Source organism: Pleurodeles waltl, chromosome 4_1 (assembly GCF_031143425.1).
Source record: "Pleurodeles waltl isolate 20211129_DDA chromosome 4_1, aPleWal1.hap1.20221129, whole genome shotgun sequence".
In the NCBI taxonomy this organism is placed as follows: Eukaryota; Metazoa; Chordata; class Amphibia; order Caudata; family Salamandridae; genus Pleurodeles; species Pleurodeles waltl.
This window is the reverse complement of record NC_090442.1, coordinates 497,815,780-497,833,812: the sequence shown is the minus strand read 5'-3', so window position 1 is coordinate 497,833,812 and position 18,033 is coordinate 497,815,780.

Here is an 18,033-nt window from a genome sequence, read left to right as displayed (position 1 = left end):
TCATGTACAGCCTCACCAAAGCATGCACAGCATGGAGAACTAACAATCCCACAATACACAAACAAAGGTGGCAGGGCAACAGCAAAAATAGAGGGGAAGCTAGGGATGTACAATATGTCACAGACATGAAGCACAGTATATCACTTGCATCCCCACAGGTGCCCCAGCCAATCTCAGTGGCGAGGAGGTGCCACGACTAAACAGTCCCCCAACAGAAGATGCCCCCAGGGATGACAGTAACTCTGGACTTCAGGATCTGGATGAACTACCTGGCCCATCAGGGACCACTGGTCAGTCGACCACCCCAGCCCACTCACAGTCCACCACAGAGCCTCCCCCATCAGTATCCAACACCACAGCACCTATCCAACGTCCCCACACCTCTGTCCCCAGGATACTTCAATCAGCAGTGTGCCTACCTGTACAGGGACCCCAGTCCACACCTTACCCCCAAGACAATCAGGGACCTGGGGTCAGTGGCAGTGGGCACACTGTTCAGGGGACAGAGGTACAGGGGAACAGGGACACTGGGAGGACCGCTGTGTGCCAAGGGGAACACAGGCCCAGGGAACCAACTCTCTAGGAGGCACTCACTAATGTCCTGAGGGCTTACCAACAATCCCAGGACAAGATGGGCCAGGTCCTTACCAACATGCAGGAGAACAAGCGGCTGCAGGATGAACACCATCCGGAGATCAGGGAGGATTTGCAGGCCCTCAACACCACCATGGTCTCTATAGCAGGGGTGCTGGCAGATATGGCCAATATCATGGGGGAATGGACAGCACACCAGCGGGCTCCTACCACTAGCCAGTCTGCTGACCAGCCCACCACTTCTGCTGCAGCTATTGAGTAGGAGGCCCTTCCACAGGACCCACAGGCCACCAGCACCCCTCCCCTGCAGACGGTGAACCACCCCGCAAACGTTCCCTGCGACCCAAACGGAAGCCAGAGACACTTGCCAAGACCAAGACCACCGCCAGGAAATGAGCCCCTCCTAAATGTCCTTTGTGTCCCACTCTGTCAGCTTGTCCACTTTGAATTGCCTTTGCTTCCCTTCCTATGGCCCATTGGGCACTGGACCTGTGCTACAAACAGACTGGAACAATACTCTGGACTTTCCTCAACCATCACCCCATTCAATTGCACTTTTCCATCAATTATTTGCACCACAATAAACACCCTTGAACACAACTTGAGAGATAGTGTTTTATGTGATGAAAATGTGCATTTATGGAAACAGTCACATCATGTGTAAATGATCTGAACACTGTGATAGCATACAATTAATGACCTGTAGCTGTCTGTAGTCATCACATTAGTACACAGTCGTTATATCACCAACATCTGCAAAATGAGAAGCCATAGGTGACAGTAAGTAGAGATGCAAAGGAACTGAATGCCATCCTGCTACAGCCACACAGAAAACATCAAAAATCAGAGGAATGGTCAGTTCCACTGTCTCACCTGTGTGTCATTGGAAGTATTGACGTATAACTGATGTTCTGCTGTCCACATCCTCATCCTCTACCACCTCATCCTCACTGTCCTCAGGGTCCACTGCTTCTACTGGGGCACTTACAGTCTCCTCCTCCTGCAGATAAGGCACATGTCGTCTGAGGGCCAGGTTGTACAACATGCAGCATGCCACTACTATCAGGCAGACCTTCTCGGGTGAGTAGCACAGGGATCCAACTGTTAGATGGAGGCATCTGAACCTGCCCTTCAGGAAGCCGAAGGTCCTTTCAATGATTCTCCTGGTTCGCCATGTGCAGCATTATAATGATTCTCAGCCCCTGTCCTGGCATTCCTCACAGGGCTTTGGGGTCAGGAGCCACGATAGGTTTGGGTAGCCAGTCACCTGCAAGTGTTGAGGAACAAACATTAGCCTTACACAATTGTATGGGGTTAACACCAGAAGACCTACACCAACATACATTGTGTGGGGAGTCAGGCTCACCAATTAGCCATACCCTGTGCCTCTGTAGTTGTGCCATCACATTTGGGATGCTGCTATTCCACTGACCCAGGATACTTGGCAGTGACGTGGGAGATGTACTGGTCCGCCAGGCACACCATTTGCACATTGAGTGAATGTAAACTCTTCCGATTCCTGAACACCTGTTCATTCTGACGGGGGGAGACAAACACAACATGTGTACTGTCAATCGCCCCAATAATATTGGGTATATGTCCCATTGCATAGAATCCTGCCTTCACAGTGGCCATATCTTCCACCTGAGGGAAAGCAATGTAGCTGCACATGTGTTTGACCAAGGCAGACAAAACCCCTGCCATCACGATTGAGAACATTGGCTGTGACATTCCTGCTGCCAAGCCTCTGTCACTTGGAAAGAACCAGTTGCCAGGAAATGGAGCACTGATAGCCCCTGCACAAAAGGGGGGGATCCTAGTGGGATGACGGATAGCTGATGTCAGATCAGGCTCCAAATGGGTACACCGCTCTGTGATTGTGGCCCTATCCAGTCTATAGGTCAGTATTATGTGCCTGTCCTCCAGTGTAGCCAAGTCCACAAGGGGTCTGTACACGGGGTCTTGTCTCCTCCTCCTATTCATCCTCAGTGGTAGGTATCTAAGGGACACAAGAGTGATTAGGGTGTCACAATTTGAACAATGGAAACCCCTCCTCAGTGTACATTGAGCATTTGATCTAATGGGACAATGGGAATGTCAATGTATGTGCAAATTGTAGCTATGACACAGTTATGGATTATCTGAATGTAATTCACCACCATGAAATGGCGACCGCCTGTCCTGTATCTAGGAACAAATGGAAGTGAGGTAACTCCGCCGACGTTGGTAATCATGACGGAAGGTGGTCTTGCACCACCGTACAATTCCTCATTGGCTAATATGGGGCTCTATGGAGTGCAGTGGCCAATGGGGATCAGCGGCCGTGGTGATGGTGTACACTGATGCGGACGTGACGGTCATTTTCTATCTAAATCCTCACTTAATTCCTGACTTTCCCCAGGAAAACACCTACCCTGCGTGTACTGCTGTGACCTGTGTCTGAATCCTGTCGTGGCCGGGGTGACCGGGGAAAGAGCCCCTGCCTTCACTTCTGAGGATTTGGAGCGCTTGGTGGATGGGGTCCTACCCCAGTATGGACAGCTGTATGGGCCTTCAGACCAATAAGTGAGTACACCTTGGGCACGATGCATGTTGCAAGGTTGCATGGAGATGTGTGTGCAAGTACTGTGTCATTTGGGGGGGTATGTTTGGTGGTAGTGTACAAGGTGGGCACTGGGTGATGTGTGTACCAATGGAGATGGAAATGGGATTTGTGGGCCATATGTGTGACAGGCTGGATTGTATGTGTAATGGTATCCTCCATTCTGTGTTTCCTCTGCAGGTCAGCGCCTATCACAAGAAGGGATTGTGGCGTGCCATCGCCAAGGACGTACGAACCCTGGGGGTCGACACCAGGCAGAGCACCCACTGTAGGAAAAGGTGGGAGGACCTGAGACGCTTGGCCCGGAAGACCGCAGAGGCCCAGCTGGGGATGCCCTCCCAATGAGGGCAAAGTGCCCGTCGGAACCTGACCTCCATGATGGCCCACATACTGGCAGTGGCCTACCCAGAGCTGGATGGGCGCTTGAGGGCATCACAGCAGCCACAAGGGGGTGAGTACAGTGGGCCTTAAACTATAATTGGTAGGTGACATGGGATCCTGGTGGTGGATGTCAGTTAGTGGGTGCCCCTTAATGCCAGGTCAGACATTGCAGCGTCCTCCAGCTCAAGGGTAATGGTTGTATTGCAAAATCTGGTAACCTAGATTGCATTCCAGGTCTGACAGGGCTTAGTGGCTCCCAGGAGGGGTGCGGCTGGCGGGGGTTGGCTCACATCTTGCTGTGGTACCGAGCCAATGGAATGCCAGTGCAATGCATAGTGCTCAATCCGGATCCCTGTGTGTGACGGTAATGTGAATGCCATCTGTGGTGTTGGTGCTGTAATTGACCCAGTGCTCCCTTTCTCTTTCCCACCCCCTTTTTTCTTCTGTCATCCAGTCCATGTGCGCATTAGCATCATCTGGCGGAGGAGCAGGGGCACTAGCAACAGGGGGAGCTGCATTCCACAGGACCCAGGAGGCAGAGTCCACCAACGCCGAGGGAACCTGTGGGAGGGCGAGATGAGCACCATGGCAGAGACAGGCTTTAATTTAATTCCTCCTCTGATGGAAGCTCCCTGGTGGTGGTGGACACCTCTGAGACCATCCCAGCTACAGGTACAGCCACCAGCACGACCTCCCAGTAACCCCTCACCGAGTTGCCTGTGCCCGCTCACCCAGGAGGGTGGGCATCTCCTTCACCCTAGGCACCTCAGGCCCTGCCCCAGTCAGCCCTGCTGCCCTCAGTGAGGAGGCTTTTGACCCCCTGAGATCCATCTCTGTAGGGCAGTCAACCATTGTGAAAGCCATCCAGGGGCTGGCATCCCAGATGCAGCAATGCAATGCATTCCTGGAGGGCGTTCATGGTGGATTGGCGGCCCAACAGAGATTGTTCGAGGCTCTGGCCTCCTCTTTGAAGGCCTACCGTCCCCCCTCCAACTACCACTTCCCAGTTCCAATCTCCTCAACCTCAACCCATCCCATGCACACATACAGGCAAGCATGCACACAAAACATCACACAAGAGTGGTACAGACAAACACAGGCAGCACACTTCAGGCCACAAGCACTCACACAAACAACAGACAGTTGCACACACAACATCCACTGCCTCCACTCTCTCCCCCTTCTTCTCCTGTTCCTCTATCACAGTCACATCCACATTCACACCTGCATGCACTGCATCAACAGCCACCTCCACCATCACCTCACCAAGCAGCACACACACCTCACTTGCAGACACCTACACAACATCCATCCACGCTTCCCCTGTGTCCTCTACACCCTGTCAGCCCCTCCTACGAGACAGAAACGCACGCACTCAGAATCCCAACAGCCATCCACCTCACATCAGCACACTGCCCATGCACCTGCACCCAAGTCCAGCAGACATACACCTCCAACAACCACCCCCTCAACCACCACTCCCACCCCTCCTCCCTCATCCTGCCCCACCATCCCTAAGAAGCTTTTTCTTGCCCAACTTGACCTATTCCCTGCCCCTCCACCTCCTGTCCTGCCCATAAGAGCAGGGTCACAATGACCCAACCCAGCACCTCTGTCAAACAGTCCATGAGGACTTTGGAGGCACCTCCTAGTTGTGGAGGCAAGAAAGGGACGGATCCCACTCCACCACCCAAGAGAGGGAAGGATCCCACTCCACCACCCACGAAGAGGGAAGGATCCCACTCCACCACCCAAGAGAGGGAAGGTTCCCACTCCACCAACTAAGAGAGGCAAAAGGTCCCCTCCAACAGCAGTGGGCAAGGAGCCCTCACCTCCAGCAGAGGCTGGCAGGGTTTCCCCTCCAACAGCAGTGGGCAAGGAGCCCTCACCTCCAGCTGGGACACAGCAGCCCTCACCTTCAGCTGGGACACAGCAGCCCTCACCTCCAGCAGAGCGCATGTAGGCCACCCTCTAGGGACTGTTGTACAAGGAGCCCCTTCCAGAACCAGTGGGCAAGTTCCCCACCTCAGAGACTGTGACTTTGCACTCCCTAGCAGAGAGAAATGGAATGGAACCCACTCCAGAACCAGTGGGCAAGTTCCCCACCTCAGAGACTGTGTCCTTACAATCGCAAGTTCCCCACCTTAGAGACTGTGACTTTGCACTCCCCAGCACAGAGAAAGGGGCATGGACTCCTGTAGAAGCAGTGGGCAAGTTCCCCACTTCAGCTGAGGTGCCTCCAGCCCCGCTTCCCCCTGAGGTGCCTGGCCATTCCCAACATGATGCCCCTGCACAGTGTAGTGCAGAGTTTGTCAGGGAACAAGTTGGGCCTTGGACTGTGTCCTGTGGCCGTGTGGGCCTTTTGTACTTTGGACTGGCCATTGGCCCTTTCTGAACAGTGACTCATATATCTCTTGTCACATGGGCAATATGGTGGCTGTTGGCATCAAATTACACTATCAGTTCTGGCTAAATGTTGTCCTTGCATTATTATGATGTGTGTCCTGTGAGATTGGTTTTCCTCTGCAGCTAGTTGTGTGTATGGCTTGTGTGTGTGTATGGTGTGTGTTGTACGTGTGTGTGTCACTCTCCTTTTCCTCCCTCCCTCCCTCCCTTGTGTGCTAGGCGGCTGTACTCACCGCCATCGTCTTCGTCGGCGTTGGTGTTCCCTGGTGGAGCATGGCATAGATGAGCATCGAGAAGACTTGAAGTTCCTGTTCCATGGCGGCATTGATCTTCTCTGTGTCTCTGATGGTGAGTCTTTCGTCTTCTGTGTTCTGTTTCCACCAGGCTTTTGATGGCATTGATACCGCCCCAGAAATCGTGGCGGTTTGCTATGTCATAATATGGTGGGTGGTACCTTGTCTAACGCCTGCCTGTTGATGGCTGCCACCGTGGTCAATGGTGTTTACACCCTGGTGGTTTGTATGGTACATTGGTTGTCTATGGGAGTTATCACTGCCATGGTCATAATTTGGCAATAATTACCGCCAGCCTGTTGATGGTGTTACCTCCACTTTAATAGTCACCACCATTGTCATAATGACCACCATAGTATATTGTACATATCACATAGAACCAAGTGACACAATCATTGACTTGCCAAGTCAATGTGACAGTATACTGGGCATGCAGACCCTGCAGTGGCAGGCCTGAGACAAGTTTTAAAGGCTTCTTCTGGGGTGGCGCAATCTGCGCTTCAGGCACATTAGTAGCATTTCATTTACAGGCCCTGGAGTATACCACTCTATAAGGAGTTTACAGGTAAATTATATAAGCCAAGCAGGTGTAAGCCAAACAAACTAAGTTGTAAGGGAGAGAGAGTACAAGCACTGTTTAGCAGCGGTTAAGTGCCTAAAGTCCTAAAGCCAACAAAAAGAGGTTCAGAAAAATAGGAGGAGAAAGGCAAAATGTTTGGGCATAACCCTACAGAAAGGGCCCTTTCCAACACAACTCCCCACCAGCCTAAAGCGAGGGTAGACTAATCAACACCTTGATTGGCTTCCCAGCTTGAGCGATAGATCATGGGTAATGGCCCGCAATGGCATAGGCAGCACTTGCCAGTTATTCTCCACTCTGTACCCAGTTGGATCCCTCTGTCTATACTCTCAGAACCCACTAAGCTAGCCTATAGGGACCCTTCTCCTCACATGTGGACTCCATCTGTTAATCACCTAACTTTACCTGCTCACAGATGCATCCCAGTATTCAAACAGTACTACCATGGCCAACAAAGTGATATGGTCCATTCCACACCTTGTGTCTTTTTTCTGTCCCCAACATGAAGAAAGCTGTCAGTATCAAAAGCCAGGCCCTAGGCCATTCAAGGACCTCTCTCCTCTGTGATTTCTCAGAGTGGGAGGGTGGTAGCCCCACCTGTATTGCATCCTCTCTCCACTCCACCTCCCACCAGTTGAGGAATGGTATCCTGATATTGGTTCCCCAGCTCACGGTCTGTACCCTTAGACTAGGAGTGGTACCCCCTGAATCCAGAATTGTCAGGGGACTGGTGTCAGCCGTTCCACTCAGCCCTACCACCAGTACAGAGGAGCTACCCTACAACTGGTCTCCCAAATCAAGCTCTGCACCCTTGGGTTGAACTAGGGTCAGAGGTGAATCCTTCCTCCCCCTGTCCCTCCTTCTAGAGTTCTGCACTCTCCCCCAAGGAGTGGTACCACAGAAGACAAAATGGTAGGGATGCTTGTGGCAGCCACCCCTCCCTCAAGGTCATTGGTTAGATAACGTGAACTTGACCCTCCAACCTGGGATGTGTACCCTTTAGCTGGACAGAGGCTAGGGGTGAATCCTTCTTCTCCCTGCCCCTCCATCTGGGTTTCTGTACCCTCCTTTGTGGAGTTGTACTGCCAGACACTAAAACTGGTTGGACGCTTGTGTCAGCTGCCCCCCCAAGTTCTCCTGACCCTATGGTCCCCCATTCAATGGATGGTCTCCCGGTACAAACTACATTCCCTTCCTGGGGCCCCCTCTTGGTACTCTCCAGGTTCTGGGCCTGGGCATAAGGCATCCTGGGATGTCTCCCACCCCCAGCTCTCCTCCTTCTCTGAGAAGAGACATAGAGCCCTGCACTCACCCCACTACAAGGAGACCTGTCTGGGCTACTCTGAACCTTCCCAGCCCTCGGTTGGAGGCAACCTGAGCCATTCCCTTTAGGGTCACTCCCAAGGGCCTTACCAGACCCTCTCATACTCACCCAGAGGTCTACCTCCTTTTCAAGTTCCCTGGGATCAGAAAACGTACTCTCCAACAGGTGGTGACATAGCCCTGGAAAACAACAACAGACTATGACCCTCATTATGACTTCGGCAGTCTTTTTCTCAGATCACTGAAGTCATGCCCGCCACATGACCAACAGTGTTGGCGGTCTTCAGACCGCCATATTATGGCTGTTGGCTGCTCTCTGCCACTATTTGGCGGGGAAGCCACCTGCAGCCATACTGGCGGTCGGCAGTCTAGTGGAGCTTGACCCGACGCCACCTCCATGTCATCACAACACCACCTGCTGTATTAATACATTTTAGACGGTGTTGCGGTGTTGTGTTAGTGGGGCGCTGGCAGCCGAGCAGGATCCATGGACCCCGTTCCCTCCCGGACGACCACCAGGTAAGGTGATGGACCGACAGGGGAGGGGGAGGTATTGAGTGTTGTGTGCGTGAATGGGGGGGAGTGAATGGAGGGGGGTGGGGGAGTGTTGTGTGTGTGTGTGCAAGTGTCTGTGTGCCTGTGTGACTGCGTGTATGCGGCGGGTGGGGGAGTGTTGTGGCCATGTGTGCAAGTGTGTGTGAATGAGTGAGCATGGATCTGTGCATGTTTGTATGTGTGGTGTATGCGTGCGTGGATGGGCGAAGGTGGGGTACAGTATGGGGATGGGGAGGAGGGTGTCATTGCTTGGTGTCTTCTGATGGGATCAGGGATTGGGGGGCAACGGCATGGAGGGGGGATTGGGGAGTCCTGTAGTAGTGATAGGAATGAGTATTCCTGTCGCCAGTATCCTACCACCAAGTATTTCATGGCATGGCTGCTGTCACACAATCCCTGGCAGTAAGGATACTCAGTATACTGCGGGCGGTGTTAGGTGGAGCGCCAGGTCGAAGGTGGACAACCTTCGGCCAGGCGGTTCTACCCCCTGGCGGTACAGGTGGTGAACTGGCTGCAATGGAGCCAGTTCACTACCCTCGTCATAATTTGGCGGTCCTGCACTGCCACGCTATCGGCGGTCTGGCTGCGACCGCCAGAGTGGTGGGGCAGGGCCACCAGGGTCATAATGACCCCCTATGTGCTCTCTGACAATCAGATTGTAGAGCCCTTCACAATTGTTTGCAGTATTACCCTTCAACCATCCATCTAGTATTTTGCAGAAATCCTCCACACTATATTCACTATTGCTACCACCACTGGACTTCACCTGCAGTGCAGGTGGGTACAGAACTCTAAAGCTGGGCTTATGGGGCAGTTTCCTTCCCTCCAAAGCAAGCTTTTCCCTGTGATGACCATTTCAGCCTCCGCCATTGTCTCATGCGCTGACTTTTTCAGCATCTAACCTTCTCTCCTCCACAGCCAGCTGCACCCACAGGTCCCTCTCAGCCTATCTATCCTTGAGCTTCTCAGGGGATAGGGCATGGGAGGTGATAATGATCCTGGCACTGGACCCAGTAAGGAACTCCCTATCTATAAGATCCTGCCTCTCCACTGGTGTCCCTGCCCAATCATTTTCTCTGTCTACTTCAAACTATTTGAGGTTACTGTCACCGTGGGGTATGGACTTGGAACTCTCCCACACAGCATCCTCACTAATCTCGGGGTCCTCTTTAGGGTCTTCCTCAGAACCAGCGCCATCCTTGCCTTCTGTTGCCTCCCTGTGCTTAAAAGCAATCAGGGCTTTCCAGGGGCCCGCTGTGTTTTCCCCACTGACCGCTAACCCTCTCTCCTTGCAGAAACTGTTTAATTCTTCCACTGTGGAATATGCCAGTTCCTAAAGACTAAAAGATGACTTTATTTTGGCCAGGTGAGTGCAAAACATAAGTGTAAAACAACAATTGTCCCAAGTGCAAGAATATGAAGTAGGAGTAAGAAATAAAAAGGAGCAATGTGATAGAAGTATGAGAATCACAAAAACACATAGGCCCTCAATACAACTCTGGAGATGAGTGATAAAGCGGCGGTATTATCGCCAACCGGCCGGCAGTAAAAAAAATTGAAATATGACCATGGCGGAAACGGCCAACACAGACAGCCACTTTAACACACCGACCGCCAGGGCGGTAGCAACAAGCACCGCGCTGGTAACCGCCACCAGCCAGGCGGAAGTCAAGGTTCTGCCTACTGTATTACGAGACACTAATACGCCACCTTTTCCGTGACGGTACCAATACCATCAAAAGCACGGTGGAAACAGTACACAGAAGGGAAATGACTCACCTCTGGGCATTCAAGGAAGAACCACAACACCATGGAGCCAGAACGACAGGTGTTACCCCTGCTGGTCTACCTCCTCCTACACCAGGAATACCAACGGTGGTGAAGACGACCACGGTGAGTACCGCCCCTAGCACACAAGTGAGGGGGGAAAGAGAGTGACACATACACATGCAACACCCACACCCCCACACCATACACACAAACAGATGCAGTAACATTACATATCCACCCCGTACCCCTCAGCAATAATGCAAGGACTACAGCAATAGATGAAAGTTAGTGTAATAAGATAAAAATCTAGAAATACGTCTTCACATTTTAAAACAGTATTCACATATATACAAATGGAGGGACACTGCCCAGTCCATAATGTCCGTGGGCCACAGGACCATATCACATAGGCCAAGGCCACACTTGACTTCTGCCTCAATACGGAGAGAACACTGCTGGGCATCACCTTGTAAATACACAGGCACCTCAGGGGGAAGGGAAAGGGAAGGCACCTCAGCTGAAAGATGGTACAACGCCACTGCTCCTGGAGGGGGCAACATGCCCATTACTCTGTCCTTGGGAGCGCAAAGCCACAGTCTCTCAAGTGGGTCGTTTGCCCACTGCTTGGCCCTGGGGAGTGCAAGGCGACAGCCTCTCAAGTGGATGCCTTCTTCCACTGGTTCTAGAGGGGGCTTTGTGCCCAGTGTGCTTCATCCAGGCAAGGATGGGGTAAGTGGATGCCTTCTTCCACTGGTTCTGGAGGGGGCTTTGTGCCCAGTGTGCTTCATCCTGGCAAGGATGGGGTGAGTGGATGCCTTTTTCCACTGGTTCTGGATGGGGCTTTGCGCCCAGTGTGCTTCATCCTGGCGAAGATGGGGTGAGTGGATGCCTTCTTCCACTGGTTCTGGAGGGGGCATTGTGTCCTGTGATGCAGCACTTGGGGAGTGCAAGGTCACAGTCCCTCTCCTGGGGGTCATACCCACGAGATTTGTAGTGGTCAGGATGCATGACACTCCATGAAACAGGACTACAGTCCATCCTCTGGCGGAGACGGCTGCCCAGTGGTGGTAGTGCCTGTGCTGGCAGCGGTGCTGCCAGTGGTTGGGGGAGGCACCAGCCCTTCCCCTGCAGCCTCGGACGGCTGCCCACTGAGCTGCTGCTGGCAGTTGTGCTGCCAGTGGTGCCGGTGGTGATGCAAGTGGTGGTGCTGGCGGTGGTGCTGCCAGTGGTGGGGGGAGGCTCCAGCCCTTCCTCTGCAACCTCGAATGGCTGCCCACTGGGGCTGATGCTGCTGGCAGTGGTGCTGCCAGTGTTTCCGGTCACAGTGCAGGTGGCGGTGCTGGCGGTGGTGCTGCCAGTGGTAGGGGGAGGCTCCAGCCCTTCCCCTGCAGCCTCGGACGGCTGCCCACCTGGGCTGCTGCTGCTGGCAGTGGTACTGCCAGTGGTGCAGGTGGCAGTACTGGCAACAGTGCTGGCAGCGGTACTGCCAGTGGTGGGGGGAGACTCCAGCTCTTACCCTGCAACCTCAGATGGCTGAAGTGCCATGGTTGGTATGGTGTGCTCAGATTCAGCTCCAGCACCAGGCCTCCTATCCATCCTGCTTGCAGTGGCCAGCCCTTTTGATTGCCCTTGGCAGCTGGTGGTCCCTTCTTGCCCTTGCCAGCTGGTGGTTCCTCCTTGCCCTTGGTAACTGGTGGTACCTCTTTGCCCTTGGTAGATGGTGGTGTTTTCTTGCCCTTGCCAGCTGGTGTTGCCTCCTTGCCCTTGGTAGCTGATGTTGGCTCCTTGCCCTTGGTAGCTGGTGGTGCCTCCTTGCCCTTGGTAGCTGGTGGTCCCTTATTGCCCTTGGCAGCTGGTGGTACCTCTTTGCCCTTGGTAGATGGTGGTCTTTTCTTGCCCTTGCCAGCTGGTGTAGTAGCTGCCGAAACTGCAGTAGCTGCCGAAACTACAGTGGCTGTGGACTGAGTGGCTGAGGTGCTGGCTTGGGTTCTGCCCACCCTGACCCGAAGTGAAGGACGGGGGGGCAGGGAAGAGGTCAAGGGTGGAGAGGAAAAGCTTTTTAGGGACACTGGGGAGGGAAGAGAGTGAAGGTTTGGGGGTGGAGGAAGATGGAGTGGGGGTTGGAGGTGTCTGTCTGCTGTGTTTGGGTGCAGGTGCATGGGCTGGATACTGTTGTGATGTGGATAGCTGTTGGGTGTCTGAGTGCTTGTGTTTGTGTACCTTGGGTGGAGGGGGCACAGACACAGGGGACGTGTGCATGGATGTGGGGGTGATCACTGCCACTGAGGGGCATGTAGTGATAGGTGTGATGGAGGCAGTGGGTGTGGATGTAGTGCATGGAGGTGTGAGTGTAGGCCCTACTGGGAGGGAGGTGGACGACGAGGACGAGGGAGACACAATGGAAGCAGTGAATGTTGGTGTGGCTGTATCTGGATGGTGTTTGTGTGAGTGCCTGTGGGATGAAGTGTGGTGTTTGTGTTTGCCTGAGCCTCTCCTGTGTGTTGTCTTGGGTGCATGCTGGTCTGATGGTGTGCTTGGGGGCTGGGGTTGAGGGGAATGGGACTGGGTAGAGGAAGTTGGAGGGGGGAGGCTAGAGACAGGAACAATGGCTGCCATCAGGGAGGATGCCAGAGCCTGGAATGATCTCTGTTGGGCCGCCACACCAGAGTGAATGCCCTCCAGGAATGCATTTTTTTGTTGCAAATTCCCTACGAGCCCCTGGTTGGCATTCTCTATGGTTGACTGTCCAACAGAGATGGATCGCAGGAGTTCAATAGACTCCTCACTCAGGGCAGCATGGCTGACTGGGGCAGGGGCTTAGGTGCCTGGGGCGAAAGAGATGCCCACCCTCCTGGGTGAGCGGGCACGGGAAACACGCTGAGGGGCTGCTGAGAGGGCGGTGCTGGTACGGGGGTGGCGGCTGTACCTGTAGTTGGGGTGGCCACAGATGTGTCCGCCACCACCACGGAGCTTCCATCGGAGGAGGTATCACTGTCAGAACTGTCCCCTCCAGACTCTGCCGTGGTGCTCCCCTCGCCCTCCGTCCCACTGGTGCCCTCATAGGCGGTGGATTCGGCCTCCACGGCCTTGTGGGATGCAGCTCCCTCCGTCGCCGGTGCCTCTCCTCCTCCATCAGATGATGCTAATGCACATAAGGACAGGGTGACAAAACAAAGAGGGGGGGAGAAACAGAGGATACACTTGGTCAATGCCAGCAAGAACACCACCGTTGGCATACACAACACCCAGGGAACAGCCCTATGCACTAGGCTAAGCACTGCCAGTTACAATGCTAGTCACCAGGCCATGGAGAATAATGCCTAACGCCAATAGCAGCATACCTGAGACCCACAGAACCCTACCCAGTAGTAGATCCCTACTAGCATGTTTGGGGGTGGAGTGCTTCAGACCCTGCCCAACATGGAACCTACCCTGCAATGTTCGACCTGGCTTAGTGGCACCCACAGACACACATCCCGACCCAGATAACACCCCACCAAGTGCAATTTGCAGAATTGGAAACTGTACTCACCCCCTTGTGGCTTTTGTGATGCCATCAAGCGCCCATACAACTCCAGAGAGGCCACCGCCAGTATGCGGAAAATCAGGGGGGTTAGGGTTTGACAGGCACCCCTTCCTCATTTGAGGCCATCCCCATTTGGGCCTCCGCTGTCTTCCTTGCCCAGTGTCGCAGGTCCTCCCACCGTTTGCGACAGTGGGTGCTCCGCCTGCCATAGAACCCCAGGGTCCACACATTCTTGGTGATGGCATGCCATATACCCTTTTTCTGATTTGCGCTAACTTGCAGGGAAATAACATAGAAAGAGGTATCAGCCATACCGTTCGGCCTGTTGTACTCATGGCCCACCATATCCCTCCCATCCCCTTACGCACTTACATTGACAGCCATACATGCAGCACTCTGCTCAGGACCCCTCAACCAACCCCCCTTACACAAGTCCTTCACACACAGCACTCCATGCATTCATGCCCCATGCATCGTGCCCACAGTGTACTCACCTGTTGGTCTGGAGGCCCATAAAGCAATCGGTACTGGTGTAGGACCCCATCCACTAGTCTCTCCAACTCCTCCGAAGTGAAGGCTGGGTCCCTTTCCCCAGAGACTCGAGCCATGGTCGCTTCCAGACACAGGTCACAACAGCACTTGCAGTGTAGGTCCTCTCCTGTTGAAGATCAGGTAGCAAGTGAGTGAGAAGATAGAAAAGGTGGTCACGTCCACGGCGGTGCATACCGTCACCGCCGGCGCACATCACCATTGGCTACTGTAACCCATAGGGCCCAATGATAATCAATGAGGAGTTGCACAGCGGTCCTCGACCGCCTCCCGCAACGGCGCACAACGTCAGAGTAATTACCTTATTTCCACCTGTCCCTCCAAACAGGACAGGCGTCCACCATTTCGGATGGGGCAGGCCATGGCACATAACTGCGTCATAGCAGACATGAGCACTTTTAGGGACTACACGTCAACATACTGTTTCTGTCACAACATGCAATGCATTTTACTCTGAGTATATGTTTGAAAATGACCAGCTGCTCACCGTTTTGCCCCCTAGATTACAACCGCTGAGGATTATTAGGAGATGGAGACATACCCCCGTGTACAGACCCCTGGTGGACTTGGCAACAATGGAGGACAGGCACATTATCCTCACCTACAGACTTGATAGGGCCACAATCCAAGAGCTGTGTGCCAAATTGGAGCCAGACCTGATCTCAGCTATCCGTCAGCCCACTGAGATCCCTCCTCTTGTGCAAGTCCTATCAGTGCTACATTTCATGGCAACTGGCTTCTTCCAAGTGACAGTGGCCATGGCAGCAGGGATGTCACAGCCAATGTTCTCAATAGTGCTGCCAGAGTGTTGTCTGCCCTGGTGAAACACATGCACAGCTACATCGTTTTCCCCAAGGTGGATGATTTGGCCACAGTGATGGCTGACTTCTATGCAATGGGACATATCCCCATCATAATTGGAGCAATTGATGGTACACATATTGCCTTTGTCCCCCCCGAAGAAATGAACAGGTCTTTGGAAATCGAAAGAGCTTTCACTCGATGAATGTGCAGATAGTGTGCCTGGCGGATCAGTACATCTCCCATGTCAATGCACAGTATCCTGGTTCTGTGCATGATGCCTACATCCTGAGGAATAGCAGCATCCCATATGTGATGGCTCAACTCCAGAGGCACCGGGTGTGGCTAATAGGTGAGCCTATGGTGCCCACCCAGTGAATGTTGGTCTATGGGTGTGGGGTTGGCCCTACGGGTTAGTGTGTGGCTAACAGGTATCCCTCGATATTTTCAGGTGACTATGGTTACCCAAACCTATCATGGCTTCTGACCCAAGTGAGGAATGCCAGAACAAGGGCAGAGGAATGTTACAATGAGGCACATGGGCGGACAAGAAGAATTATTGAGCGCACCATTGGCCTCCTGAAGGCCAGGTTCAGGTGCCTCTATCTGACAGGTGGATCCCTGTGCTACTCACCCAAGAAGGTGTGCCAGATCATCGTGGCATGTTGCACAACCTTGCTTTGAGACACCAGGTGCCTTTTCTGCAGGAGGATGAGGCTGGAGATGGGCGTGTGGAAGCGGTGGAGCCTGTGGACAGTGACAAAGATGAGGATGAGGATGTGGACAACAGAACAACTATCATTTGACAGTGCTTCCAGTGACACACAGGTAGGACACTGTAACTTAATCTTCCATTGCAGTTTTGTGTTGTAAATTATCACTGGCAGGCTGCTGTTCCCACTACTATGGCCGCTTACTGTACCTTTTGACATGTCTATTCACATATATTTGTGCCCTTCTCTGGCTCCTGGTGTATTGACTGCAGCACATTACAGGTCATATCTATGTATACATAACTGTACAGTCTAATTGCAATGTCTACAGATTGTTAAACGAATACATCCTGAAATCATTTGACATACTCCATATTTTTTCAAGGGGTGTTTATTTCAGTGCTGAAAAGTAAATGGGGATGTGCAATGGGCTTGGGTGATGGTGGAGGAAAGTCCAGGATAGAGTCCAGTCTATTGGTATCACAGGTGCATTGTCCAATGGGTCATAGGAAGGGGAGCAATGGCAGTTCAAGGTGAACAGGGTAACAGAGTGGGACACAAGGGTGACAATCGGGAGAGTCTTGTTTTCTGGTGGGGTTCTTGGCAATGTTCTCTGGCTTCTGCCTGGATCATAGGGACCGTTTGCATGGTGGTTCTCCTTCTGCAGGGGGTGGGGTGCTGGTGGCCTGTTGTTCCCGTGGCGGGCCCTCCAGTCCACTTGCGTTGGTGGAGGTGGAGGGCTGTTCATCGGTGTGGCCAGTGTCAGGGGCCCTTTGGTGTGCCACTGCCTCCATCATGGTGTTGGCCATGTCTGCCAGCTCCACTGCAATGGTGACCAGGGTGGTGTTTATGTCCTTCAAGTCCTCCCTGATCCCCAGGTATTGTCCCTCCTGCAGCAGTTGGTTCTCCTGCAACTTGTCCAGTATCTGGCCCATAGTCTCCTGGGAATGGTGGTATGCTCCCAGGATGTTGGTGAATGCCTTGTGGAGAGTCGGTTCCCTGGGCTTGTCCTCCCCCTGTTGCACAGCAGTCCTCCCAGCTTCCCTGTTGTTCTGTGCCTCTGTCCCCTGAACTGTGTGCCCACTGTCACTGACCCCAGGTCCCTGATCGTCCTGTGTTTGTGGGGTGTCCTGGGGTCCCTGTAGTAGTGGACACACTGCTGATTGACGTGTCCTGGGGACAGTGGTATGGGCCCGCTGGGTAGGTGCTGTGGTGGTGTTTCCTGAGGGGGGAGGCTCTGTGGTGGGTTGGGACTGTGGCTGGGTAACCGACTGTCCAGAGGTCCCTGATGGGCCAGGTTGGTCATCGTGATCCAGGCGTGCAGAGCTGCTGTCATCACTGTGGGTCTCTTCTGAGGGGGGGGGCTGGATGTTGCTGGCACCTCCTCTCCGGTGACGTTGTGTGGGGTACCTGTGGGGATGTAAATGCAGTGCTATTGTTTCTGCCTGTGACATCTTGTGCATGGGTATATTGCCCTCTATGGTTGATATTGCCATGGCAGATTAGACTTAGTGTGAGTTGTTATTTGGTGGGCTAGGTGATTGTCTCTAGTGTTCATGCAGTGGCGATGGTTGTCCATGTAGGTCTGTGATGGGTATCCATGCATTGGTGTTGCATGCAGAGCTTGGCATTGGGCTGAGTGGGTAGTGATGGTGGAGTGTATGTTGGGTGTTGGATTTATGGTGGAGAGAATAGGGTGGGGGTTTGTGATGGCATGCAGGTAGGGGGGTGCCAGAAATAGAGATTTGACTTATCAGAGTCCAGTCCTCCTGATACTTCTGCCCGGCCCTCAGGATGCATGATTGCCAAGACTTGCTCCTCCCATGTTGTTAGTTGTGGGGGAGGAGGTGGGGTCCACCGCCAGTCCTCTGTACAGCTATCTGGTCTCTTGCTGCTGTGGAATGCACCTTCCCCTGTAGGTCGTTCCACCTCCTCCTGAT